The 27,668-nt window shown below is 38.7% G+C and overlaps 1 long non-coding RNA gene across 1 annotated transcript; it reads right to left on the minus strand.

The window, feature by feature from the left end:
* Positions 1 to 1,465: 1,465 nt before the first annotated feature.
* On the minus strand, positions 1,466 to 27,668 carry LOC141491728 (uncharacterized). Its single transcript, XR_012469733.1, has 3 exons — positions 27,538 to 27,668; positions 12,834 to 13,004; positions 1,466 to 2,407 (listed from the first exon to the last, which is right to left on the minus strand). It is a non-coding gene; the product is annotated as an uncharacterized LOC141491728 (long non-coding RNA).

A 27,668-nucleotide genomic window follows, 5' to 3' on the forward strand; every position in this document is an offset into this window, starting at 1 on the left:
TGTTCAGTACAATAAATAATTTAAAATTTAAAGAAAAACCAAGCAGACAGAGATAGCCTGTTGTTTAGGCTCTGATATGCATTTAGATGTGCAATCTGAATAACTGGTCCATCTTGGACAGACATTGAGATGGATCCTGAGATGGATCCAGACATGAACAAAAGGAACAGAGTGGGCTGGATTGCCTTTGAGAAACAATTTAGTGCTTTTAATGACTTCAAGATTTTCCCTGAAACAAAGGCTCATTTTAAAAGAAAATATTCTTCAGTTGATGCCGTTTGGGTTAGTCATGAAATACCACAGTCTCTGAAGCATTAAATACAAGGGTCACTCACAGGGCAATGGAGAGTTGCATGGTGTGGGTCAGTAGATCACAGCCACTGCCAAGAAGAAATGGGCAGAAGTGGCATAAAGAAGGTCCAGAGACTACAGATTTCTCCAGGCTGATTGCATCAAGGTCCAGAATATTGAAGAGACTCCTAAACAGGATCTATAGTCATAAGGAAGAAGCCAATGTATTAAAGATCTAGGATTTCTTCAGGGTAACCACCCCCTCCACCAATGCAAATCACAGTTGAACTATGCAGCTGTACATCTAGATCTCAGAGAGATACCTGAGGCTGGATGTTCATTCAGCTAGTAAATGTCATAGGTGAGATGACAACCTGGTCTTTCTGATCCCACTCCAACACTATCTGAAGCTACACTGCCTCAGAGATATATGACTGAAAAAGAAGTTGGGCAGATCCTAAAGGAACAACTTGAGAAAACTCCTAGATAACCCATGTTATTTCCACATCAAAAGATTTAGAGGAAAGCCTCTAAAATGTTGGGAAAACCCTCTGTGTAAGAATTATAGGTGATTATAGGGCAGAGTTACCCAGGATGGGTAGATTACAGTTTGCATTATTGTGGGCAATGCCTACAATAATACTATAATACATTTATTAAAGTATTATAGTCAAAGGGTCCTAGTTTTAGAGCTGGCAAGAGTATAGAAACCACCTAGTTCAAGACTCCCTTCCCCCACCCCAATACAGATGAGGGAATAGAACCTCAGAACCTATATGTGACTTTTCCAAGGTCACATCAAAGGTAAGACTAAACACCAGAATTGTTTACTGTTTTTACCTTTGAATAGTCAAAACTTTTGTTATTCTCATTAAATTTTTAGCCATTTGGCTATTAGTGGACTAATGGGAACCACCCCATTAGTCAATTGACACATCTATTTGTTTTACTCTTTTTTGCTTGAAAAATTACTTGCAGTCATCTTTAATATTTTAATATTAATATTTAATTATACCTTCCCATTATTTATTGACACATAATGTAAAGCAATATGAAATACTAGATAGAGAAAAGACTCAAGAGTTGACTTCAAGTCTTATCTCTGACCTATACTAGTTGTGTTAGGTTAAAAATGTCAAATGACTTCACTTCTCAGTGTCTCAGGTGATTTTCTAAGACAGAAAATGGCAGAGAAGTTGATGATTTGCATTATTAGAGAAAATTTCCTCCCTGAGAAATGCCTATCCCATTGAAGTCATGGATATAATGAACAACATCAACATCTTGTAACCAAGAACCAAAGCCTTTTATGAAGATAGGGTTCAGTCTTGTGAGAGTCTCAATAATGGCCCATACCCCCATTCAAGTTTTCCTCTAGAAACTTTAGTATCTGACTCATGTCTAGGTCAAAGGACTTTTAGCTCCTATGGCAGCTAACAAGCCAGTGTCAACCATGAAAAATCAAGAAAAATCTCCTCCCAAGGCAGATACGATTCTCTGAACTTAAAGTAGTCTTAGGTCAGTTTTCCTCTGAATGGGTAAAGATCTTGCTAAAAAATCAAGTATTCCACTATTTTGATGAGCCTGACCTCCCAGGGACATATATACAATCCTCCAGATTTATATTATTAACTTAGGTAGTGACTTTCACCTCCTAAGGAAAAAAACACTTGGCATTGATAGCACAGTCCACATAACTCAGAGGAACATTGAAGGGAAGGATCCAGGTTTACTCTTCCATTGTTGTGAATCTGTCCTTTGCTGTTGCTTGGCCACAGTTCCTTCTTAGTTTAGAAACTACTCTTCTTGGCCTAGAAATCACCATGGCTTCTGTTATTGCCATATCATATTCCTGCAGCTTCGGGTTTGACCTCAGGAAGTCTTTTCCATTTTACCACTGCCCTGTCTGCTGATTTCTCTTGGGATCTCACTGGAGGTATGTAGCACCTGTCCTTCTCACCAGCTCTGCAGTTTTCAAGCCTCTGGATTTGTCTATGTGCCTCTCTTTGTTCCATTTTAAATGCCAAGCCCAGTGGTATAGCTCGGATGTATGCACCAGCCATGAATTAATCATCAGTCAGTCATTGTCAATGTGATATCAATGGAATGGAAGTACCTGGGAAAAAGCAAGAAATTCGTAGTGTATCATAGAGACTTTATCAGTGCCACAAGAGAAGGATTTTACACTTTGTCAAGGAGATGCAACAACAGCAACAATAATAATAATAATAATAATTGATAATGATAATGATAATTACAGCTTACACACACACACATATATATATATATATATATACATATAATTTTAAGATTTATAAAATGCTTTACATATCTCATTTGATCATTACCAAAACCCTGAGAGGCAGGTACTATTTTTAAAAATAGGAAAACTGAGGCAGTCATAGGTTAAATGACTTGTCCAGGCTCTCATTTCTAGTGTGGTCCTCTCTGAAGCAAGACTTGATAGCATATCTTCTGTCTCCAACTTCAGCACTCAGCACCCCTTACTCCCAAGGGATATCATTAGTGTCAGAACAAAGAGCCACCTTTGTAAGGTTAAAAAAAAGGACTCAGGATAGTGATGGGCCTATCCATTACATTTGAACATTTTTTTAAATATCCCCTACTAAACTGTAAGATTCGTAAGGGCAGGCAGAGTATCTAGCACAGGACTTTGAATAGTAGGTCCTAAGTAAATATATTTACTTGAAAACTAAGAGACCATGCCTTGAAAATCAGAACATATGAAACATATGGGTAAAATTTTCTCAATCTGTCAGAAACAATGCATGTCTAGGACTTTTTTGGGTTTAAATACAGCCTCCTCCTTGCCATCATTTTCTTCAGATGTTTTACCACAAGCTCTGTCTGCCACGTGGGAGAGATCTTTTTTAAAATGTTTTCTTCCACCACGGAAGGAAACAAGAGGGGAAATTGAGTTGGGAGTGGAGAAGGAGGCTTATAGTTCCAGCAGATTTGGAAGAGTCCCCCCCCACCAAAAAACCTAAACTAAAAAAAAAATTATGAAACTTTCCATTCAGAAATCTGGCCCCTCCCTCCAAGATACAGATGAATGTGCACTCAGTTGACCAACCAAAGGATAATGGTGAGGTCCTACTTTTTTCTTGGTCCAGTCAGAGAGTTTGGACTGGGCTTGTTAGTCATAGGAGTGGTAAATATTTTGCCTCTGTGTAAGATTTGTTGGTCCTGAGACCAGTGTTTCAAATTAGTCTAAAGAAAAACAGCCTTGGAGATTGGGAAATAGATGGCATCACCCAGTAAAGGGGCTGTGTGATGGACACGTGTCCCACCTAACACACTGCTTGCAGGCTGATCAAGCAGATCCAGCAGCTTGAGACCGTCAACCCAGAGAGGCTCCATTAAAAGTGAAGATGGAGTAAGAAGTATCTTTTCAGTAAGGTTGAGCAACAATGGCCAAATCAGAAAAATGTCTGGGTTTTTACCACTTTAACTGGTGGAAGGAATGCTTGAGGCCCACTGGGGCTTAGGGAGAACAGATGGGAGAGGGATTTCTTGTGCCCTCTGCCAATACAAGTGGATGTGACTAATTTCCAACTTTGGTTCTACGATGTGAATGTTGGGATACTGCTGGTGTCAAGTGACAAGAGTTCAGGAAGGTCCCTAGGTTAATGGGTCAACAAGGGCTCAGGACAGAGCCTGGGTATACTCACTACATTTTTTTAAAATTAAATTTTATTTTCAAATAGCAGGCATTTCTTTTCTCTCCTTCCTACCTCCTAGCCTTGTTTTGAATTGTTTTCCAGAATGTAAATTCATAGCTCTACTAAACAGGACATCAATGTGCCTATTTTCACATAGCATCCCAAACATTTGTCTTTTTCCTTTTTTGTTAATCTGGCATATGTGAAGAAGAACCTCAAAGTGCTTTAAACTGCCAAAAAAACCCTAATTTCTTTATTAATGATTGAAGCATTTTTTATAACTACAGATAGCTCAGATATCTTCCCTTGACAGTTATCTGTTTATATCCTTTGACTATCAATTCATTCTTATAAATTTTAATCATTCCCTTTTATATATATGTATATATATACATGTATATATATACATATATATGTATATATATACATGTATATATATATATATATATATTTAGAAATGAGACCTTTATCAGAGAAATGCTGCAAAGATTTTTTTGAGTCAAGTTTTCCAGCTTATCTTAGCAGCAAAGGTGGAACAAGAGACAGAGCACTTAGGCCTGGATATCTGACCTAAGGATAAGAAACCATGTCACTTGCCACTGTTAAACCAAAAAATAAGACTTCAGTTTAAGAACTGACCTCAGACCAACTGTAGAATCCCAGGAAAGTCACTAAACTTCTTTATGCCTTAGTTTTCTCATCTGAAAAATGGGGAATAGTACAGTACCTATCTCCTAGGGTTGTTGTGTAAATAAAATAAGAATATTTGTAAGTACTTTGCAGGCCTTAAAAAGCTACATAAATATAACATTTGTACGGGGCCTCTGAGGTCCTTTCCAGTTCTAGATAAATGCTCTCTGTGATATGTATAATTGATCTATAAGCTTCATAAAGACAAAGGATATATGTCCTCCTCTTTGTACCACTCATACTGCCAATCATAGTACCTTAATTTATGGCCATGAGCCTTTGGGCTCTTGAAAAATTCAAGACCCATTTGAAACATCATGTCAATGGTTTGTGTGACCTTTTACATTCTCTACAAGGGATCTAACCAAGATGGCAGCAGGGTCTTGGCTTCTCCAATTTGCCTCCTTTCCAAGCTTGATACTTTTATTTGCTGGATGTGTTTTTCTATTAATTTGAACTGGTTGGCCTGACATTTCTCTGGGATCTATTATGGAAGGTAGCAGTACAGAATTGGTCTTAGTGACCACCACTACATGTATGTAGTATATAGATGAGCTCAGGTCTTACTTTGAATATCTAATCAATGATACCTTGGAGGTCTGGCCAGCACAGACCCTACTTACCCTTATTTACCCTTCTCTATCCTGGCATAACTTGTTATCCTAAGACCAGCTCGACAGTCTTTCTTTATAATTCTGTCTGGTCTTCCAGTTCTTCATGGATTTAGATTTCACCACTAGAAAAGCCAAGCCTCTACCTTACTTTCTCATTACCCCTGTGCCTATAGTCTCTTCCTCCTTCCCCTCATCCCTCTTTCTAGGTACCATAGGTACCTTCTTGAAGGCAGGAACCATCTTGCTTGCATGTGTTGGCAACCCCAGAGCTTAGCAGACTGTCTGACATATAATAAGCCCTTAATAAATGTTCTTTCTCTGTCTCATTCTGTCTGCCTGCCTCTTCTCTATCTTCCCAAATACATTTTCATTGCTCAAAAGAGTATGTGCCATAAATAATCATTTCCATTCCGGTTTTCAGCTTAGAAATATTTAGTGTATGTGGGTCTATTTTCTTATTCAAGAAAGCAATGGTCTTCTGGTCCTGTTCCCATGATACCCAATCACTTCATGAATAAAATGGTAGATGTTGCCATGGCCCCTGTCCTTGGATGCCAGAGTGGCTCACGGGTGGGCATGGAAGTATGTTTGTGCCAATTTTCTGAGTGTATGATTTGCCAGGCCCTTCTGGATATTGGCCATTCAGAGCCCTCTTTTCTGAATACTGTTATCTGCTCACATCATCTGCTTAAATGAGCCTCACAGCTACCTATTCTGCAACCTTTTGGGGGGCATTAGTGAAATAACTGGCAGCAACCACAGCACCATGCCCACCATAGAAGGGAATGCCAGTGACCCTCTTTTATATGCATTCACAACACTCACCATCTGTCCTGGAAAATAGAGGATGATTCTTCTTCTTTTTTATTTTTTGAGAGGCATTGTAATACGCAGTTTAAAAATGAAGAATGAAGATTGAACATGTGATAGAAAAAAACTATCTTTCAGCAGAAACCCTTTTACTTTTTATGGTTTAGCAAAGTTGGTAATTAATATTGGCTAATTAAAAAGAGAACAAAGGAGAAAAACAAACCCACCTCCCTTAAATATGGCTCTATTTTCTTTCCCAGGAACTCAGCCACAGAGGCTGTCTTGAACATACTTGAAAAATTAGTCCTAAAATCCTAATGCAAGTTGTTGGAGAGAGCTGGGCTGAGAAGCCTGGGGAGAGCAAACTGATCTGGGGATCAACAGCTTGCAGCTTATTCCTTGCCCTGGCACTGTCCTTGGATAAAATCATCAGTTTCTTCAATCTGAACTAAAGATAAGAAACCCTGTCCTCTGCCACCATTCCACCAAACAATTAAAGTGATTAACACCAGACTTCAGGTTCCCTGGACCTAAATCATAGAGCCATGATTTTTTTTAATCTTTCTGGTTTCTATGATCGCAGATGTTCTAGAAAGCAATAATTGCTCATTTGTAAAGGCAGTCTGACATAATGTATAGAATATTAGATTTCTCATCAGAAAGACCTGAATACAAATCATTCTTCTGACACTCACTGACTGGGCAACTAAAGGCACATTGTTTGACTCCTTTCAGTCCTCAATTTTCTCATCTGTAAAATGGGGATAACAATACCTGCAGAATCTGCCCTGAAAAGTTGGGAGACTCAAATGAGCTAAGGAGAGGTCAAATACTTTGCAAACTTTAAAAAGTTTTACAAATTGGGGCAGCTAGGTGGCATAGTGGATAAAGCACTGGCCTTGGAGTCAGGAGTACCTGGGTTCAAATCCAGTCTCAGACACTTAATAATTACCTAGCTGTGTGGCCTTGGGCAAGACACTTAACCCTGTTTGCCTTGCAAAAAAAAACACCCCCCAAAAGTTTTATAAATGTCAATGTAACGCCACACCCCAAACTACTGCACAAGCTGGCTTAGTTCTAAAACTCTACTGTAAATGCTCAATTCCTTTATCATAAAGTTTGGGAAAAGAAACTTTTAAATTGTTTATCCCAAAATACAAATGGTTGACAGTAGAATTAAGATCCTTCATTCTTTATTAGGAGGTCCATTGTAGGAGGGACCATAAAAGATCTGGAGACCATGAGGAGGAACAGAGAAAAGAAGAGTTAGTGAGAACAATTTTGTCCAGGACTTTGGGTGATCATCCATTTAACCTGAATTGTCTCAGTTCTTCCAATTTGTGTCATTAATGATTTCTCAAACTGTTTCTCTGTGGAAATCTGGTGTACTTTGTGATGTTCCTTGAAGGAAATGTCAACTCTAGTGATTTTTTTCTTTAAAAAAGATTAAGCATTAATTTATTAATAACTCACTTTTTGGTCATGCTCAAAGAAGTCCTCCAAGATGTTGAGAAAGGGGATCGATCTGCTGGAGTTGGTTATCTAGCATTCATTAAGTTAGGGAAGTTTGTCCTTGGCCTTGAAGTAGAATAATCTTATTACCTTACGTTTAAATCTTGAGATTTTAGGGGTCTTAAAATAGACTTATTTTTCTCTTTTATTCCAAATTTTCAATGATCTCTCCTTTAACCAGAGTTATTCCATACTCCTAGGATATATTTCAAGTCCCAAAGAATTCTTTGGCATGGAAATGTTTTTTTAATGTATAATACATTATTTCCAGTTGGTATAGCTTGGGGAAAGAATATTTACTAATCTCAATTTATGTCTATGTAATTTTGTAGGGATTTCCCCAAACATGGGGGGAGCCATCCTTATGAACCAGGTTGTGGAACTAATTGTATAGAACAGCACTGGAACATATCCTCACTAATGGCAGTCCTTGGTTCCTTCCTATTACATTAGACTTAGATTAGCATCAAGGATTGTAGAAGACATGGAACTTCTGACATTCTGTCTTTGGAAACAGATCATCTATTATCTTCTTCTCTTGTTTCCTATGCTGGTTTGCCTGTTGACCTCTATCCCACAAAATCTTACTAAGTATTTGCCTGTAATCAGGTATTCTGCTAGCTGCTAGGATATGTCTACAAAAAGGAACCAGGCCCTTTAGCACTCTGCCCTTAGGATGTTTGTATTCTACTGAGGGAAAACAACATGGGTACAGGTAATGAAATAGTCAATACAAAGTAAGGTATTACCTTGGGAATGAGGAGCACTGAGAATTAGGAAAATCAAGAATCAGAAAAGTTCCTTTGTATTGAACATGTCTAAAATTTAATTCAAGAATGTTCTCCCTTATCTTCTAATATGACTCCAATTCCCTGAATCTCTACTCTCTTGGAATATTGTCTGCAGCACCATCTGGTACCTGATGATGGCATTGTTATTCTTTTTCATACATGTATGTAGAGATGTGCTGGAGCCAGGTTGAACCAGCTCACAAGAATCAATCAGTAAATTTTTAGTGTGAGCATTTACATTTCAGAAATCGGCAAATCCTATGAATTGGGGCTTGATTTATTGTTTATTGATTGTCTAGATTTAAAAGAACAGAGAATATATTATTATTTTTGTAGCTGTTTATCCTCTTTTTTAGTTTAGTTTTTTTTTTTTTTTTTTTGCAAGGCAATGGGGTTAAGTGACTTCCCAAAGGCCACACAGCTAGGTAATTATTAAGTATCTGAGGCCAGATTTGAACTCAGGTACTCCTGATTCCAGGGCCTGTGCTCTATCCACTGTGCCACCTAGCCACCCCATCCTTTATTTTCAAAAGAGAACCAGTGGAATCATAAGGTGACTTGTCTTGTGCATGAAAAATCAAAATGACTGACAATGGTTGGGATGCACTGGATGACCTTGGTTTCGATGTCTGACCAAGTTCTAAATACTCCACAGGTCCTGCCTCAGCTGCCTTCAACTCTTGGAACAAATTGTTCTTATCCCCAAATTGTTCTTATCCCCACAGTCCGCCAGGGAAGTCTGCACATGCTTGGGGTAGACATGTCCCTAACTCACTGATAGGTTTAAGAATGTTGGTTACCCTCAACCTGGTTTATACCATCTCCTGAGACAATTTACCAGGGTGTAGCCATTGTGTAGGTTGTAGCCTCAGGTGATAGTTGGATGGCAGGTGGACACAAAAAATAGATAAGCAACCCCGAAGGCAAGTTCTCCCAGTTGTTAAACATTGATTCACAATTACTGGCACACTGTTGTGTCTTGTTTCCCGATGAGAAATTCCTTGATTTATACTTCTTTAGTATCTTCTAGTCTATAACAAATACTTAATAGGAGCTTGTGATGAAACCTAAACCTGAAGCTGCTCCCCAACAGTTTTCATTGTCACCTGGGTATTTTATTGGCAGCACTTCCAATAAGACAGAGGTCTCTGCTCTAAAGGTCATATTTTTTTTGGATGACTGCTTTTTCCTGTTCTTCCCCATTACTTTTCCCACTACATCCTCTTCAGCATATCAGACTACTAGTCAATTAAAGTGAGAGATGATTTTACTTCAGTATAAAAGAATCTCAGGGAACATGGGAGAGAGACTACAGGTATATCATCTCATATTTCTTCTTGGAACATTTCATGCATATTTCAATGAATCTATGATCCAAAAATTGTTCACCTGATTATATTTTCTTACTCTGCCTCAGTTCATATAGATTTTTTTCTGAAACCATCTCCTTAGTTATTTTTTATAGCACTCCCTCAGATTTTAAATTTTTTGCCACCTTAAAAAAGACTGAGTATTTTTGTACATTTAGAGTTTTTTGGTTGTTGTTTTTTTTTTTTTTTTGCTTAGGACTAATATCTCCATTAATTTCCTCCTTCCAATTCTCTCTTCTCCCTTTCTCTTTTCTTCCTATTTCTCTGTTGAGTGAAATGTATTACAGTACTGTGATGAGTTCAGATAAGAATAAAGTTCAAGTGTCACTTGTTCCTTTTTGTTTGTATAGAGGTCTCCCTGACCCTAAAAAAGATAATTAAAAAAATTTTTTTTTTTTTTAGTTTTGGCAAGGCAATGGGGTTAAGTGGCTTGTCCAAGGCCACACAGATAGGTAATTATTAATTGTCTGAGGCCGGATTTGAACTCGGTTAACTCCTGACTCCAGGGCCAGTGCTCTATCCACTTTGCCACCTAGCCACCCCAAAAAGACAATTTTCCAGAAATCTCTTTTCTTTCCTCTCACCCCTACCCAGTGAATTCCTTTCTATTGTTCTTTTAGGCTCATCAAGACATAACAAGACTACTTCCAGGTCTTTGATCTAATTAGACTCCTCCTATGACCCTTGACTGATAAAGTACAGAGGGGTTACATGTAACATCTGGGTATATTAGAATGTAAGTAATTTATCCTTGTTTAGTTCTTTATTATTAGTCATTCATACTTACCCTTTTATGTTTCTCTTAACTCCTGTGTTTGAACTTTGAAGTTTCTTTGTAACTCTAGTCTTTTCATTAAGAAGTTTTGGAAACCCTTTATTTATTTCATTAACATCTGTTATTTCCCTTGTTGGATTATATCAGTTTTTTTGATTTTTTTTTTTTTTAGGTTTTTGCAAGGCAAATGGGGTTAAGTGGCTTGCCCAATGCCACACAGCTAGATAATTATTAAGTGTTTGAGGCCGGATTTGAACTCACGTACTCCTGACTCCATTGCCAGTGCTCTATCTTCTGTGGCACCTAGCCGCCCCAGGATTATATAAGTTTTGTTGTATAAGTTGTTACTGTCTTTAAGCCTATATTCTTTACTTTCTGTAATGTCATATTCCAAACTCTCCAATCCTTTGCAGGACAGAAACACAGACACACAGACACACAGACACACAGACACACAGACACACACACACACACACACACAGACACAGACACACACACACACACACACACATACCCTGGAAGCTCTAGAATATGGCTGTGATGTATCTGGGAGTTTTTATTTGGGTGTTTCTTTTCAGGAAGTGACCAGTGGATTATTTCTCTTTCCACTTTGCCCTCTGATTATAAAGAATCTGGGAGATTTTTCTTTTAAGATTTCTTGAAATATGATGTTTTGGGTCTTTTCTGGTCATGGAATTCAAATAATTCAATGACTCAGCTTTTTTCCCCTTGATCTGTTTTCCAGGTTAATTGTTTTACTCTGAATGCTGTACATTTTCTTCTATTTTTTAAGTCTTAATTTTGATATTTCCTATTGACTCATGGAGTCATTGATTTCTATTTGTTCCTTTTTAAACTTTTAGTTGTCTAGGGAAAGTTGTTAGGAAAGTATATCTTATACCAAGCTATTAATTTCTTTTCTAATTCTTCCATAGCTCAACTACTTTGCAGGTTTTTCCTCTAGAGATTTTTTTTAATTTACAAAAAATATTTTTAACTCCTTCTAAGACTATTTCTTCATTTTTCTAGGATTTTGTTCCCAAACTATGTTATTCTTTGAAGCTTTTCTTGTAAATATTTGGATTAATTCTCCTTTTCCTGGGTTTGTGTCTTATGAATCTTTTTTACCTAATATCTTTTTATGGAAAGTTTCTTTTTTTATTGTTTGTTCATTCTTTTAAAAAAATTTTAAAATTAAAAAAATTTGTTTGCTCATTCTTTTAGCCTACTTCCTGACTTTGGACTTTATGTAAGGAGCTATTGTTCCTGACCCTGCAATGCATTTCCCTAGGCAATAAAGCTGCCAGGTGACACCAGAACACAAATTTCTCATGAGGTTTCAATGCCTTGATATGGGTCCGGGTGAAACCAGAACACAGATTTCTCATGAGGTTTCAATGCCTTGATATGGGTCTGGGACCTTGACTTTTCCTTGGGTATACTCTCTAGGCATTTGCTCTGCTTAGACCTCCCCATGATTCAGACATTTCTTATTGCCTCCTTATTCCAACCTGAAGTAATAACTTAAAATGATTTTTCCCCCTATAATCTTTTTAGAGTTTTGTTTTTGTTGAGGGGAATTTTAATGAGCTTCTTATAAATATATATTTGTAGCATATTTATGGGAGAGATTAATCCTAAGTAAAACAAACTCTAACTAAATGTACAAAAAATCATTACATTAGTATCCCTGAGTTTTGCTAATATCTGTGTGTGTCTTTCTCTGATGCCTGTCATCTTTAGGACAAAGATAATCATCTTGACTCTGCCTTCCCCCCTGTTCCCCTTGGTTTTATTCAAACTGTAATAAATTCCACTTCTTTTTTTTTTTGTTGTTGAGGCAAGGCTAGTAAAGTTTCTGATACCAAATTTGAACTTCAGGACTGTTGCTCTTTTCACTGCTGCCCCATCTCTATTTCTTTTTATTTTATTTTTTAAATTAAAAATTTTTTTAATTTTTTTTTTTTTTTGCTTTTGTAAGGCAATGAGGTTAAATGTCTTGCCCAAGGACACATAGCTAATTATTAAGTGTCTGAGATTGGATTTGAACTCAGGTCCTCTTGACTCCAGGGCCTGCTCTATCCACTGCGCCACCTAACTGCTCCTTCATCTCTGTTTCTTCACCTATAGCAGGGGTGAAGAACTTTTTTTTCTGCTAAGGGCTATTTGGATATTTATAATTTCATTTGCAGATCATAAAAAAACTATAAACTTAAAAATTAGTCTACTATATTTGGTCAAACATTTAATTAATTTATCCTAAAAAGCTCCTAGATTTATTGAATTTTGAATTCCACCTGCAGTTGCTCTGGCAGTGCCAAACCAAATGATTCCATGGCCCTTATATGACTGGTAGGCAGGATGTTCCTGGTCTCAATATACAGTATATCCTCTACTTTGGTTGCTTTCTCAGTTATCTTCCTTGGGATGGTCTCTCTCTTGTCCATGTCTTTTCTAAATCATGGTGCCTAGAATGAAATGAAGCAGAATATCCTATATGGGATCTGACTAGGTACCACCATCATTGTATTATCTATTCCCTTAGTAGAATATAAGTTGTTTGAGGGCTTTGAATTCTTGGGAACTCACACAGAGTGTTGTATAGTTGTAGTTGAGGCACTCTCAGTTATCTCTTATGCTTTGTGTCCCCATTTGGGATTTCCTCTTCCTTCCTTCCTTCCTTCCTTCCTTCCTTCCTTCCTTCCTTCCTTCCTTCTTTCTTTCTTTCTTTCTTTCTTTCTTTCTTTCTTTCTTTCTTTCTTTCTTTCTTTCTTTCTTTCTGGTAGGTGACTTGACCAAGGCCACACAGCTAGGTAATTATTAAGTGTCTGAGGTCACATTTGAACTCAGGTACTCCTGACTCCAGGGTTGGTGCTCTCCCCTGAGCCACCCAGCTGCCTCCTATTTGGAGTTTTCTTGACAAAGATACTGGAGTGGTTTATTATTTTCTGCTTTAGCTCATTTTACAGATGAGGAAACTGAGGCAGACAGGGTTAAGTGGCTTGCAGCCAGTAAGTATTTGAGGCTGGATTTGAACTCATGGAGGTTGAGTCTTCCTGATTCCAGGACCAGCATTCTGTGCACTTCTAACTCCCCATAGAATACTGCTGCATAGAAAGCATATCATAATGGTTGTTCTATTAGATTTTCATTTATGTTCTATAAACTCTCTGTAGAGGATTTAGCCAACATGTTGGAGTTTTTTTCCCCAAGTCTTTTGAAATTGGGGGGATACCAATGCAACACCCAGGCTGTGTCTCCATCTGTTATTACACATTCTCACTACATACTACACTACCTCCTTTTCCAGCGCTTTGTATGTTTATTTTTTTAACAGTTATTTACAGTTCTTCCCAATTCAAACTAAGAACTCTCTCATAACTCTTCCGTTCAAATAAAAAAATTCCTCCTTTCTAGTTTTAATTTTAAGCTTATTTCTTGGTTCAAGATCAAAATTATTCATCTTAAATTCCAGCTGGTGCTAACTCTACATAATATTAATAGCTATGTTAGAGGTAGATGCTGTGCCAAGCATTTTATAATTATCTCATTTGATCATAATAATCCTCGAAGGTAGGTGTTATTATTATTATTATTATTATCCTCATTTTATAGATGGAGACTGAAGAAAATAGGGGTTGTGACTTGTCCAGGGTCACACAGCTAAGAGGATTTCAACTCTTGTTGATATCCAGGCCCTGTACTCTCTGCATTATGGCCCCACTTGGCTGCTCTATATCTTCCTTTCATTCTGTCTCTAGAATTTCTTTGTATTAAAGCATTCTTCTCTTTCCCAGTATACACACACACACACACTCTTTCTGGGGGCAGAATTTTCTCTTCCATTCAGAATTCATAGACTAGTATTAACACAACTATTAGCATGACTAAAATCCTTTAATGGCTTCAGTTCTGCCCAAATAAAGATCACTTTGAAATACACATACAATTTTGTGGATGGTTTTTTTTTCCCATGTTGCTCAAATAAGTTATGAAATTGAATGAAATTATATGAGGAAATGGGTATGTTATAAAAACCAAAAATAATCAATAATACTCTAGCATCTTTTCTTTTCTTTTTATGGCCTCCTCTTCCTAAAAGATCTATCTATCTATCTATCTATTTTTTTTTTTTGCAAGGCAAATGGGGTTAAGTGGCTTGCCCAGGGCCACACAGCTAGGTAATTATTAAGTGTCTGAGGCCAGACTTGAACTCAGGTACTCCTGACTCCAGGGCTGGTCCTCTATGCACTGCGCCACCTAGTTGCCCTGAGCTATATATTTTTAAAAAATCTCAAGGTGATATGAAATTAATTTTCATTTGAAATTATTCATGGCTTCATAGCATCAGATTCAGGTTTGGAAGAGAGACTTAAGGTCATCTAGTCCAACTCCTCAGTGTACAGAAAAGGAAACTGAGGTCCAGAGAGGTCTAGTGGCAAAATCATGTAATAGTAAGGAACAGAACTAGGATTTGAATTTAATTCCTCAGACTCCAAATCTCATGTTGCATCCCTTAAATAATCAGAAACCCTGGCATATCATAGATCTAATGCCTGATGATTCTATGTCATATCAAAGCTGGCAAGAGGAACAGTACTAATTGGATGCATTAACCCAACTGGAGGCAATGGGAAGGTGAGGCATATACAGTATTAGGGGAGTGAACCAGACAGGAGTGGAGAGAATTGGAAGGGAAACCAGGTGAGAAAGAAAAGAGAAATTTCTGTGTTATTTGTAGCTTGTTTTCTGTTATACTATATTAATATGCAAGTCAGCATTTATTGATTTCAAGGCAATGACTATTGTTATTGTTATTTATTTTTATTAAGGACAAGAGCTAGATTTAGTCTCCTCGCATGGTGAATCTAATCAGGAATGCAATCTTAATTTGCTGCTATCTGACTACCCCTGAACTTCATTATTGTCTATCCATGTGTGCCTTTCTCTGATGCCTATCGCCTTTGGACAAAGGTGGTCAGCTAATATTGCTAAAAGCCCTGCTCCAAGCATTCCATTTCTTTGTTTCCTTTGTAAATAATCATGCCTAGTTTCTATCAATCATCTCCAGAGCATATCCCTGCATCTCTCTATTTGGAATTAAAACTTGTTCAATAAAATCGACCTGAGATGCCGGCTTTTTCCTTGCTCGCCTAAATCCACCATAATGTGCCTCAGAGGCAACTAACCATATAGGACATAAAGTACATGAGGGTACAATGTGCTGTCTGAACTTTGGAGTACTGACTTCCCCACTGTTACCACTGACAGTGAACTAGTCAGTAAAGAGTAACAACCCCCCTTCACACACAGTCAGCACCAGCTGTAGTCCAATTAAACTCAACAGTGAACAGGTGTTCCTAGTAATGACTTCCACACAAAAGCACACTTCCATTTAATGCTCTTTCTCTCTCATGCACGGGCAGCTCAGAATGAGATCAGGAAATGGCAGAAGAGAAGATGGAATCCAATGGAGGGAAGGGAGGGAAACAATTGAAAAACACCTTCCCAATCAGCATCAGGAGCCCCAATTAGCTACAATATTGCACAGGTGTCCCCAGGAAAGTCTTGATTCAAAAGCTACTCAAATCAATTGTCTTCTAAGGACTTCCTTGAAAAATCTTAAAAGTTCACCACCAACTAAGCAAAGCGTTTTCTGCATGTTCCCATAGTACTGTTGGGATTGTTGTGCCTTAACTTTATGGTATCTGCCACTCTATCTAGGTGGAGGTATGGAAATATTCAGTTACCCTGAACTCCTTCCACCTGGAACCTAACTCTCCATTTGTATCAATGCAGTTTCAAGTGACCATTTTCTAGGAGCAAGAAGTTGGAAGTAGTTTAGCATTTATTAAGTGTTCCACTGGGAAATGGGGTTGGTAGTTGGGTTCTTTTTCTTTAGCTTAAATAAACCATGCTTTAAGAGTGATTGACAGCTCAGTGACAGATCAGGGTCATGCTTTGGTAGTTACACTTCCCTGGAATGATGGACAATAAATGTTCAGGGGTCTCTGTTAAATGAGTTGGAGACAGCAGAGTAGAAAGAACACCACTAGCTTTTGCCACCTAGTCACCTTAATCTCCAGGACACTGGAGCTCAGTTTCCTCAATTACAAAATGGAAGGTTGAAATATAAGACTTCTAAATTAACCTTCCAACTCAAAATCCATATTCTTCTGACCCCATGAACTCTCAGGGGTTCCTGGGGACTATGTGGTATTGCTGTGACTGACACTCATCTGAGTGAAGCCATTCAGATAAATTCAGTACTACCAAAGGAGATCCCCTGGAATGAATGTAGAACTCAGAGCCCCAGCTTAGAATGTCACTTTCTACCCTTTACCTAGTCTTTAAAGAAGGAATGATGAATATTCTCACTAAGGGAAATAGTTTTAACTGGAACAATTAAAAAACTTTCCCCAGAAGTGAAAGCATATCAAAACAAACCAAATCTGAGTAGGCCAGTGTTAGAAGTGTCATATATGTGGTGAGTTTGGGGCTCCTGTAATACCTTGTATTTCAGTAGATCTTGGAGGGATGACAGGAGATGAGGGTAGATAAAAGAGGAGGGGGAAGGGCAACAAATGAATAAAGTGAAAATAGACAAAAGTTCTAGACTGAAAGAATTAAGAGGAACCTTGGAGATCATCCTAACCAATTCCCTTCATATTGCAGGTGAAGAAACTGAGACCCAGAAAGGGAAAGTAATCTGTTTAAGATCAAAATAATCAGTTAATGGGAGAGCCTGGACTAGAATCCACATCAGATAATCTGCTGCTTTATCCATTTGTGGTAAAGGTGATGTTGCCTATAACATACCATTTTATTTTTTCATCATTTTCTTTGATGCTTGCAGTGCAGCTATAGAGGAGAGGGATCCCTTTCTACCATATTCAGGTTTTTTTTTTTTAGGTTTTTGCAAGGCAAATGGGGTTAAGTGGCCTGCCCAAGGCCACACAGCTAGGTAATTATTAAGTGTCTGAGACTGGATTTGAACCCAGGTACTCCTGACTCTAAGGCTGGTGCTTTATCCACTATGCCACCTACCTGCCCTACCATATTCAGTTTTGCTACTTATCAGCTATCAGCTTCAGTACAGAGAACAGTGACCACTGTTATACAAAAGACAGAAATACTTTCTATTATAAAATTGTTACTATCCTCAACCTACCCCCAATTATCTTGTTTATAATTTGTATTTACTTCAGGTGGGCCACCACCACCATACTTCACTTTACTCTCCAGTTATCTTGCCAGCTGGCTCAATTCTACATGGGTGCTACATGGGTGCTATCATTACTGGAAAGAGGATGTTAGTCTAATCCCCTAAGGCTCCATTCAGCATCCTGGTAACTTTCCAAAATAAAATATCTCACCCTGGACACCAATCCCTGTTTCTTCCCCTATTAGAATGTAAGTCCTTTGAGGACAAGAACTGTTTTCACTTTTGTATTTATAGTCCTGGTACTTATAAAGCATAGTACTGATCATATAGCAAGTATTTCATAGGTGTATTTTCATTCATTCATTATATATATATATATGATTTATTGTTTCCTGCCAATAGAATGTAAGATCCTTGTGGGCAGGGACTGTTTCATTTTATATCTGGCATTATGTACCTGTCAAAAGCCCAACATATAGCTGATGTTTGTCCTTTGTTGTTGAAGAAGAGCATGACATCAGAGAGGTGATGCCATGGCATGCAAGTGAGTTAGATTTGAGTGGCGGGGATGCTGTGCTAAGTTAGAGTCTCACTTTCTCCTCCAGAGCCATCAGGGTCCAGTGGTAAGATATGAAACAGGACAACTGGAGATGACCTTAGACTAAGAATGAATGAATGGAGGGATTAATGTATGTGCTATTGACCTTAGTGATTGAAAGGGATGTTGACAAATATTGGCTTGCTGGCTTGGAGACCTTAGCTGTGAGTTTACTCACCAGTCACACCTCTGGTCACCATGCTAGCTGGCCACAGATGGAAAAAAAGAAATGAGAACCCAGGATACCAAGCCCTATGAGCCTTTTAATGTAGAAGCTGCTAAATCTTGTATTATTCTGATTGTAGCTCCATGATATGTAAATTGTTTCTTTCTGGCTGCTTTTAATATTTTCTCCTTGTCTTGGAAGTTCTGAAATTTGACTATAATATTACTGGAAATTTTCATTTTGGGATCTTTCAGGAGGTGATTGATAAATTTCCTCAATTTCTATATTACCCTCTGCTTTTAGAATATCAGGGCAATATTCCTGGAGAATTTCTTGAAAAATGAAGTCTAGGATCTTTTTTTGGACATGACTTTCATGTGGTCCAATAATTTTTAAATTATTTCTCCTGGATCTGTTTTCCAGGCCAGTTCTTTTTCCAATGAGATATTTCACATTTTCTTCTGGTTTTTCCATTTTATTCATTTCCCACCCTATGAACTCTCAGGGGTTCCTGGGGACTATGTGGCATTGCTGTGACTGGCACACATCATTCCCTTCTCTTAGTTCCAGTCTTTCTTTTTATTTATTTTTTTTAGGTTTTTTGCAAGGCAAATGGGGTTAAGTGGCTTGCCCAAGGCCACACAGCTAGGCAATCATTAAGTGTCTGAGACCGGATTTGAACCCAGTTACTCCTGACTCCAGGGCTGGTGCTTTATCCACTGTGCCACCTAGCCGCCCCTTCTTAGTTCCATTCTACATTTAAAGGAATTGTTTTCTTCATTGAGTTTTTGGGTCTCCTTTTCCATCTGACCAAGTCTGTTTTTTAAGACAGTCTTCTCCTTGACTTTTTGGACTACTTTTTCCATTTGACCCAACTGGTTTTTAAGATATTATTTTATTCAGGTTTTTTTATTCAGGTTTTTTCTTTCACCAAGCTGCTGACTGGGTTTTTGTGATTTTTCTGCATTGCTCTCATTTCTCTTCCTAATTTTTCCTCTAACTCCTTTGATTTTCAAAATCTTTTTTTTTTGAGCTCTTCCATAGACGAATTCATATTTTTTCTTGGAAGCTTTTGATATGGGAACTTTGATGTTATCTTCTGAGTATATATTTTGATCCTCCATGGACCAAAGTAATTGTTTATGGCCAGCTTTTTTCCCTTCTGCTCATTCTCCCAGTCTATGATTTGATTTTAGCTCTTTGTTAAGGTGGTGTTCTGCTGGGGGGGTGGAATGCATTGTCCTAAGCTTGTGAGGGTTTTGCAGCTGTTTTTAAGTACACACTGCCCCCCTTCAATTCCTCCAAGGTCTTATGAGAGGTTTTGAGTGCTCTTCTGGCTTATGCTCTGGTCTGTGGGTGAGCGCAAGCACTCCCTTCTACTCTGGAACCATGGGGAGGATCCCTGATCTGCTATGGCAGTAAAGTTCCTTTTCCTGAGACTGGGGCCCAGACAGCAACCTGGATCCGAGCATGGGCAAAGCAATAGGGTCCTGCCTCAGAGATAGCAGAGAGAGATACCTGCAGTCTCCCTGACCCCCTTACCATCCATCAACTGAGCACTCTGGAAGCAGCTGTCAGGTGGCTCATTGCCGGGTAGATCCCAGGCCTGCTCCTGGTCCTTGGGGCTGGGTCTGCATCAAGGCCTTCACTGGACTGGACTCCTTTCTCACTCTGGTGTGGCAATGTTTTACTACTGACCTTTCCAGTTGTTCTTGGCAATCCCTGGGCTAAGAGGACTGGAAACTGCCATTGCTTCCATGGACCCAGGTGTCCCAGGGACCCAGGTACACCATGGTCTGTTCCTGGATGACTGAAGTAGGTTCTCTCCAGTGTGGCTGGGGATGCACAGTGGCCCCTTTTAACCCTGGTGTAACCGACCTTTGCTGTGGATCTTCTAGGTTGTCTTGGGCTGGAAAATTGTTTCCCTTAGTTTTTTTGTGGGTTCTGCTATTTTAGAATTTGGTTAGAATCATTATTTAAAGGTATTTGGAGTGGTTTGAGGGAGTCAATAGCAACTATTAAGTATATACTACATACAAGACATCATGAGAAAAGCTAACTGATACAAAGAAAGGCAAAAACAGTTCCTGCCCCCAAGAAGCTCATATTTTAAGCAGGGAGACAACATGTAAATAGGTACATTCAAGATACCTCAAAGGGAAAGAGACAACAACTAGTGGAGAGGAGAAAGACCTGTAGAAAGTGGGAATTGAGCTGTCTGGAAGGAAGCAGGGGAAGGGAAGAAGCATCTGTAAAAGTGAGGAATAGGAAATAGGGAGACAAAGTTGCTTTGTAGAGTTTGAGGAGGGGAATAAAGTGTAAAAAGTCCCAGAAAGACAATATGGAGACAGATTGTTGAAATGCCAGATTTAAACTTCATTTTGTAAGTAAAAAAGAAGTCACTAGAGTTTATTGAGTTAGGACACTTTCATGGTCTCCTGAGCTTTAAAAAAAAATCACTTTAGCTATTAAGGGGATGTATTGGGAAGGGAAGAAAATTAACTTCAGGAGGTAGAAGTTAAGACAGGAAGTTAAAAGGTTATTTCACCAAGAGGTGATGAAGACCAGTGTGAAGGTAATAATATGGAGAGATATTATGGAGTTGGAAATAGCAAGACTGGGAAGTAGTTAGGCTCAATAGATGCTTAGCTATTTTCTGTTATTCCTGGGTCAAGGAGTCATGGCGGGCCCCTTTTCCCAGTGTCAGAAGGACTACTGATGCTGATGATCCAAGGCAGGCTCTCCCAGTTCTGGAGAAGCCAGAGTGAGTACCCCTGAGGTCAGGTGTCCACATAGCAGAGAGAAAGGGTCACAGGATCAAGGTTATGGACTCTTGTACTTCCATATTTGTTTGCCCTCTTGTCTAAGTTTATATGATTCCCTGGGATTTCTTATTGAGAAATTCATCTCATCTGTTTGTGTTTCAGTAGAACTGGCTTCCCTGTTGGGGCCCTTGCTTTCCTTGTTAAGTTCCTGATATGTAGGAGCAAACCAGGGATGCAACCACACCTTTCAAGTACACCGATGATTTCAGACAGTGATGAGAAGCCAGGATCAATGGAGATGGACTCAGATATGACTGGGAGGTGTCCTCCTGAGGTTGACATTCTTATTAGTACAGCCTGTGGTCATGAGTTAGGAAGATAATCCTTTACAATATTTCTAGTGTCCAGAGAGGTTGAGGTCTTAATCCTGCATGGATTTGCCTTTCCTGATAGAATATAAAAAGGCATTTATAATATTCTCTGCTTTCTTTTATGTAACATTTGGCAACTTGGTTAGTTTTCTTCCATTTATGATTCAATGAGAAGCTGGTCCTATGATGAGGAAGAATATGCTTGGCTGAGGAGCTGGACTAAACTAATAGTACATACCAAAAATCTGAGTGGATGTTCTCTCAGATTCTTCTCTGGAAGCTTTCTAGTGAGGAAGACTGCTGTGAATTCTCAGTTGGGGGCCCTATCTCCCACCTGGTGATTCTGTCTGGGAATACATGGTTATAACCATGTTACAAGAAAGAAAATAAATAATTTCTCTCTTTTATGTTTAATCTTTCTTGATTGGGGGTGAATGAAAATCAAGAGATAATATTAACCAGGTTACTATATTATGAGCTTCAGAAAGTTGGAAGAGGCACCCTAGATATTCTCAGCAAATGGAATTGGTAGCAGAGACAGAGACCACCAGTCTGGTGGCAGCAATAGCTGAGTCCAGTAAGGGGCCAGTACAAAGGAATGGTCTGCTAGAGTACCCCGTCATCTGAGATAACATGCCCTTCACAGAACATGCAAGAGCTCAGCTTATTCATCAGTGATGTCTCATGAAGAAACAAACTTGTTAAATGGAAGAAAATGATTCTCAGGGTACCCCTTAGCTCTGCATGTTCTCTATATGTGTGCCTGACTACTTAATTCTTTAAGTGTGAGCCCACATTTCCCAGAAACGGAGCATATGAAGATTGATAGTACCAGACTCTGGGTGTAGGAAATTTTTTAAAACATTTCGTCTTTGATATACCTTTTTTAATAAATAAGCTTTTATAAAAACTAATTCATATCAACTAAGATGATGGATTTGGGAGTGGGGGGAGCATAGCAGATGTGGACTTGTGAAGAACAGTAATTGAACCCTGGACCCCTGAGGGGGCTGAATAGTCAACCACCCTCTGGGCATTCAACTTACCAAGTTTTTTCTTTTAGCCAAGTAGGGCTAGGAAGAAACAATTCTAATAAGGCACCCCTAGGTTCAGCTGGCACCTTGTGTAATGGCTCTTATCCCAATGGCCTAGGCTCGGAAAACACAGGTAATTGCTAGGACTACAAGAATAAAATCAAGTAGGGACAAACATCCAGGTGGATAATTCTTCTTAGATAAAAGAGGGCTGTGGAGAGGACAGGATTCGTTTAACATTCATTTTTGTTTTTTAGTTTTTGCAAGGCAAATGGGGTTAAGTGGCTTGCCCAAGGTCACACAGCTAGGTAATTATTAAGTGTCTGAGACCAGATTTGAACCCAGGTACTCCTGACTCCAGGGCCAGTGCTTTATCCACTGTGCCACCTAGCTGCCCCTGGGGAGGATTCGTTTAGAAGGAGATTGTTCCCCTTAGCTAGAACACAGAAGACCATCCTGGACAGTTCATATTAGAAAGTGTGGATATGGACATTTCCAGCCACAAGTTGTGACCTAGTGGGATTAGTGGGAGATAAAACCACCAATGGTTGTGGGAGCAGCTGCCCTAATGTGCCATCAAGTTATCAGAACCTCTGGGTAATATTCACTAAGGAAGAGGCAGAAAATATCCCACTTTATTACTGATCAGAGATTTTATGTCTTAAATGGAAAAGAATAGCAAGCTTCCCTCAACCAATCACCAACTTGGACTCCATTCTACCCCAATGTGGGAAGAGCTTCTGTCATAAATTGACAATTGGGCCCCAAACAGACAACTGTAGAATTAGCATCCATTGTTGTTAACATATTTTGGGGAGGATTCAGAGGTTCTAGGTATAGCAAGATGGATCATCTATGCCTGTTTAGATGTACTTGGAAGATGACTAGAAGATGGTTTTTCATGCCTAATAATAAGTTAAAGTTGTGTCAGGCATTGTGCCATTAACATCTTTACAATTAATCTCATTTTGATCACAAATATAATCTCATTTGATCACAACAACCCTGGAAAGTAGGTGCTCCATTTTACAGATGAGGAAACTGAGGAAAACAGGGGTTAAGTGACTTGACCAGATCTGCACAACTAGTAAGTGACTGAGGACAAATTTGAACACAGATTTTGATACTTCCAGCTTTATCTGTTGAGTCACTTACAGCACCTCTTTCACAGGAGCTATTGTTGGAACTCAGCTGCAACCCACTGACACACACACACATGTCCTTTGAATCATTCACAATTTTGGTTCATTGGAGATTGAAGCTTTCAATGATTTATAGCCATAAAGCATCAGGGAACATTAGGACTGTAGAAAGAAGAGTTTAGTACTTTAGAGCAGTTTAGGATTATTCAAAATGTTACTCAATTTCCCACATGCAATTCTTCCTGCAATCTTCCTTCTATACAATTTTGAACCAAGCTCATTGTTTATCTGATGAGCCTGTTCGAGATACATAACATTCAGTAAGTCTGACATGAGTATGATGAGGCCAGCTCTGGTCTTCTTGATCTATATCTGGCCACTGGACTCAGGTGACTACAGAGGACAAAGTGAGACTGGTGACTTAACACAATCCACCCTAACTTAAATCCAGTTCATTTGCAAGTCATGGCATCATCATCCTGATGTCATGGTCCTCTATGAGAACAAAGGACAAACAACTGTAGCAGCTGCCCTGGGGAATATAAATAGGATTATAGGATCATAGGAAAAAGCTAAAAGAGACAAAAGAAATCATCAATCTTATCTCCTCATTTTACAAATGAGAAAACTTTTTCCTAGAAAATCTAAACTTATTCAGGGGGTTGGAATAAAGATTCCTCTCTCTTCCAAACATACACTTAAAGGAAAGACTATAACATAAAATCACAACACAGGGTGTAAAGATTACCTTAAACATAGGTTGATTAGGTCACTGTTTATGTGGTCTAACATTAGGGGCTCTCACTGTCTCCTCAAATACCTCCCATACTGATTTTCTCATGCCTGATATTTCTGTTCTTCATATCCTTGACCTCACTATAACTTTTGACACTATTGACCATACTCTCCTATGATGTTTTTCTTCCTCCACTTCAGAGATTCCATACTCTCCAGGTTTTGCTTCTATTTTTAACCTGTTTCCTTTGCATGCTCTTGCCCCTCTTTATGAACTCTTAATGTGTGTGTTCCCTAAGGTCTTCCCTTAGCTCTCTTCTCTATGTTCTCTCCCCGAAAATCTTATACTCTCATTTGCAACTATTATCTAAGCAAAGATGATTCCCACATCTATATCCTGAATACTGACCTCTTCTGAACTCCAAATAACACAGAAGTCAATGTAATATATTGGAAAGAGGATTAGAGTTGCAGTTAGAGGATTTGGGCTCCAATTTAAGCTAGGCAATGCCCTCATCACTTTCTTTATAAAGTTCTCAAAAAATATATTAGACTAATCCGTAGTGTATTGTCTAGAAGTTATACACAAGAAGTTCTAGAGATTTTATATCAGGCCAATTTAAATCAACTGAACTACTGACCCTTCTTTAAAGGACAGACCAACACCATAGCACTGGGGTTTGTATTAAGAAGAGGTTTTTGAATAAGGCATGTATTCCTGACCTATTACTCACTCCTTTAGACCCCAGCTGGATCTATTACTCACTCCTTTAGACCCCAGCTGGATCTTTTACTAAAATATGAATGTTGCCAGAGTATACTAATGAGGCTACACTAATGCCGCCCCAATCACATTAGGCTTAAAGATTCAAGGAGAAAATTCAGCTGTCAATAGCCTATAACCCCAGTGAAACAAAACAATTTCATGATGGATTTTTTTAAATAATTTTTTTTCTGATGGTTGATTGTTGCAAACTATGAGGATAGAACTATAAAACTGTTGCTGTTTTTTATCTTGAATTTTTCTTAATAAATGTTTTCTCCCCCTTTTGCCTTCATCCCTTTCAGAAAAAAGAACTTATAACTTGTAATAAATATGCATAATTAAGCAAGACAAATTCCTGAATTGGCTTCGTTCAAAAAAGTCTCAACTTGTACCCTGACTGCATCATGTCTCTTGGAAGAGGGGGTCATCATGTATCATTACACTGAACAGAATTCTCAGATCTTTTTTTTTTGGCAAGGCAATGGGTTAAGTGAGTTGCCCAAGGTCATGTAGTAATTACTAAGTAATTTTTAAGTGTCTGAAGTTGGATTTGAATTCAGGTCCTCCTGACTCCAGGGAGATGCTCTATCCACTGCACCACCTAGCTGCCCCCCCCCCAAATTCTCAGGTCTTTCAAAACTATTTGTCTTTACAATTATGTTATTATATAAATTATTCTCCTGTTTGTGCTTACTTCACTCTCAGTTCATGTAAGGCTTCCCTGGTTTCTCAGAAACTATCATCTTCATGGTTTCTTATAATTGTATACCATTCCATTCAAGTACTGTGATTTGTTAAACCATTGCTCAATTGATGGATACCTCTTTAGTTCTTTGCCATCACAAAAAGAGCTGTTAAATTTTTGTACATGTGAGTAATATTTTTCTTGAAAGAATCTGGTAACCTGTGATAGTGATGACTATCACATTCCTTAACACCACATTTGATAAAATATGCGCTATTTTTTTTTAGAAAAGATGAAGAAATGTAAGCTAGACAGTATAACTAAATTCATAACTGGTAAAATTAATTGATTTAAGAGCAATTACTAATGATTCAAGTTCAACTTGAAAGGTGGTCTCCAGTAGACTACCCCAAAGTTCCATGCTTGATCTTGTGCTGTTAACTTTGTTAATCAATGATTTGGATATGGGAATGGATGACATCATTGCCAAATTTGCAGTAACATAAAGCTAAAAGATGTAGCTAACATTCTGGATGTAGGCCTGGAAAAGGCCTAAAGGATTTCAATAAAATACAAATATGGAGGCAACAATTCGATATGGAAAACAAAACAGGACCCTAATGTGCTAGTGGGATACATTAATCTAGAGGCACCTTTTAGGAATAAGGAGGTGATCACTCCTCTATATGTTATTCTATTTTGGACCATATCTGGAGGATTCTGTTCAGTTCTGGATGTCATAGTGTCAGAAGAATTCTGATGGTATGGAAAGCAACCAAAGGTGGACAACCAGGATGATGAATGATCTGTAGTTTGTTCAATGAAAGGATCAGCTGAAGGAGTTGGGGATGTTGTACCTGGAGAAAATCCAGAGGGATTTGATAACCTTGTTGAAGGATTTTCTTGAAGAAGAGGAATTCAGCTCATTTTGTCTAGCCCCAGAAGACAGAATTCAATAGTTTGAAGTTGCAAAGGGGGAACACTTTGAGAAAATGTCCTCACTCTTAGAACTATCCCCCAAAGGAAGAAAGTACTTTTGAAAGCAATGGGTTCCCTCCCACCAGAGGTCTCCTAGCAACAGCCGGTTATCTTTGGGTCTGAGTTGTATTAGCTGACTTTTAAGGACCAAGTCATCTATAAAATTCTATGATTCTGCCTTTCTTTCTAACCCAGCCCCTGGCACACAAGGGGTTAACAAAAGCTTGTTCACTGTGGTTGATTCAAAGGTCTTAAGACCTCTGGGGGGGGGCAAAATTCTCTCTACTCACTGAGCATTCCTGTCCTCCTGAAAAACCACACATCTTTCAGAGCACAAAACACCTTTGTGGAGCCACTGTCACATTGTCTGGCCACAGGGAACTAAAGAAGTGGAGAGTGGAAGAGAGGAATGTTGGCAGAAAGAATTTCAGGAAAGAGGAAGCATACTGCAGTGGAAAGTGCCCAGGACTGGCATTCAGGACACCTGGGTTCCCATTCTGATTCAATCAGTTAACAAGTACTTATTAGTCACTTAAAACAAAAGGTAGGAGTTCCCTCCTACCTTTCCAGTCTTTTACCTTACTTTACCAACTTACCACAATGACACAGGCCTATTGGTTGCTCCCTTTTCTTCAAGGAAACCCTTCAACACAGGTATCAAGTTCCTTCACCAACATCTTCAACTGATCCTTTCAGGGAATGAATCCAGCTGTCCTGCTTGTCCACC

This window comes from Macrotis lagotis, chromosome 6, assembly GCF_037893015.1.
Source record: "Macrotis lagotis isolate mMagLag1 chromosome 6, bilby.v1.9.chrom.fasta, whole genome shotgun sequence".
Taxonomy (NCBI): domain Eukaryota; kingdom Metazoa; phylum Chordata; class Mammalia; order Peramelemorphia; family Peramelidae; genus Macrotis; species Macrotis lagotis.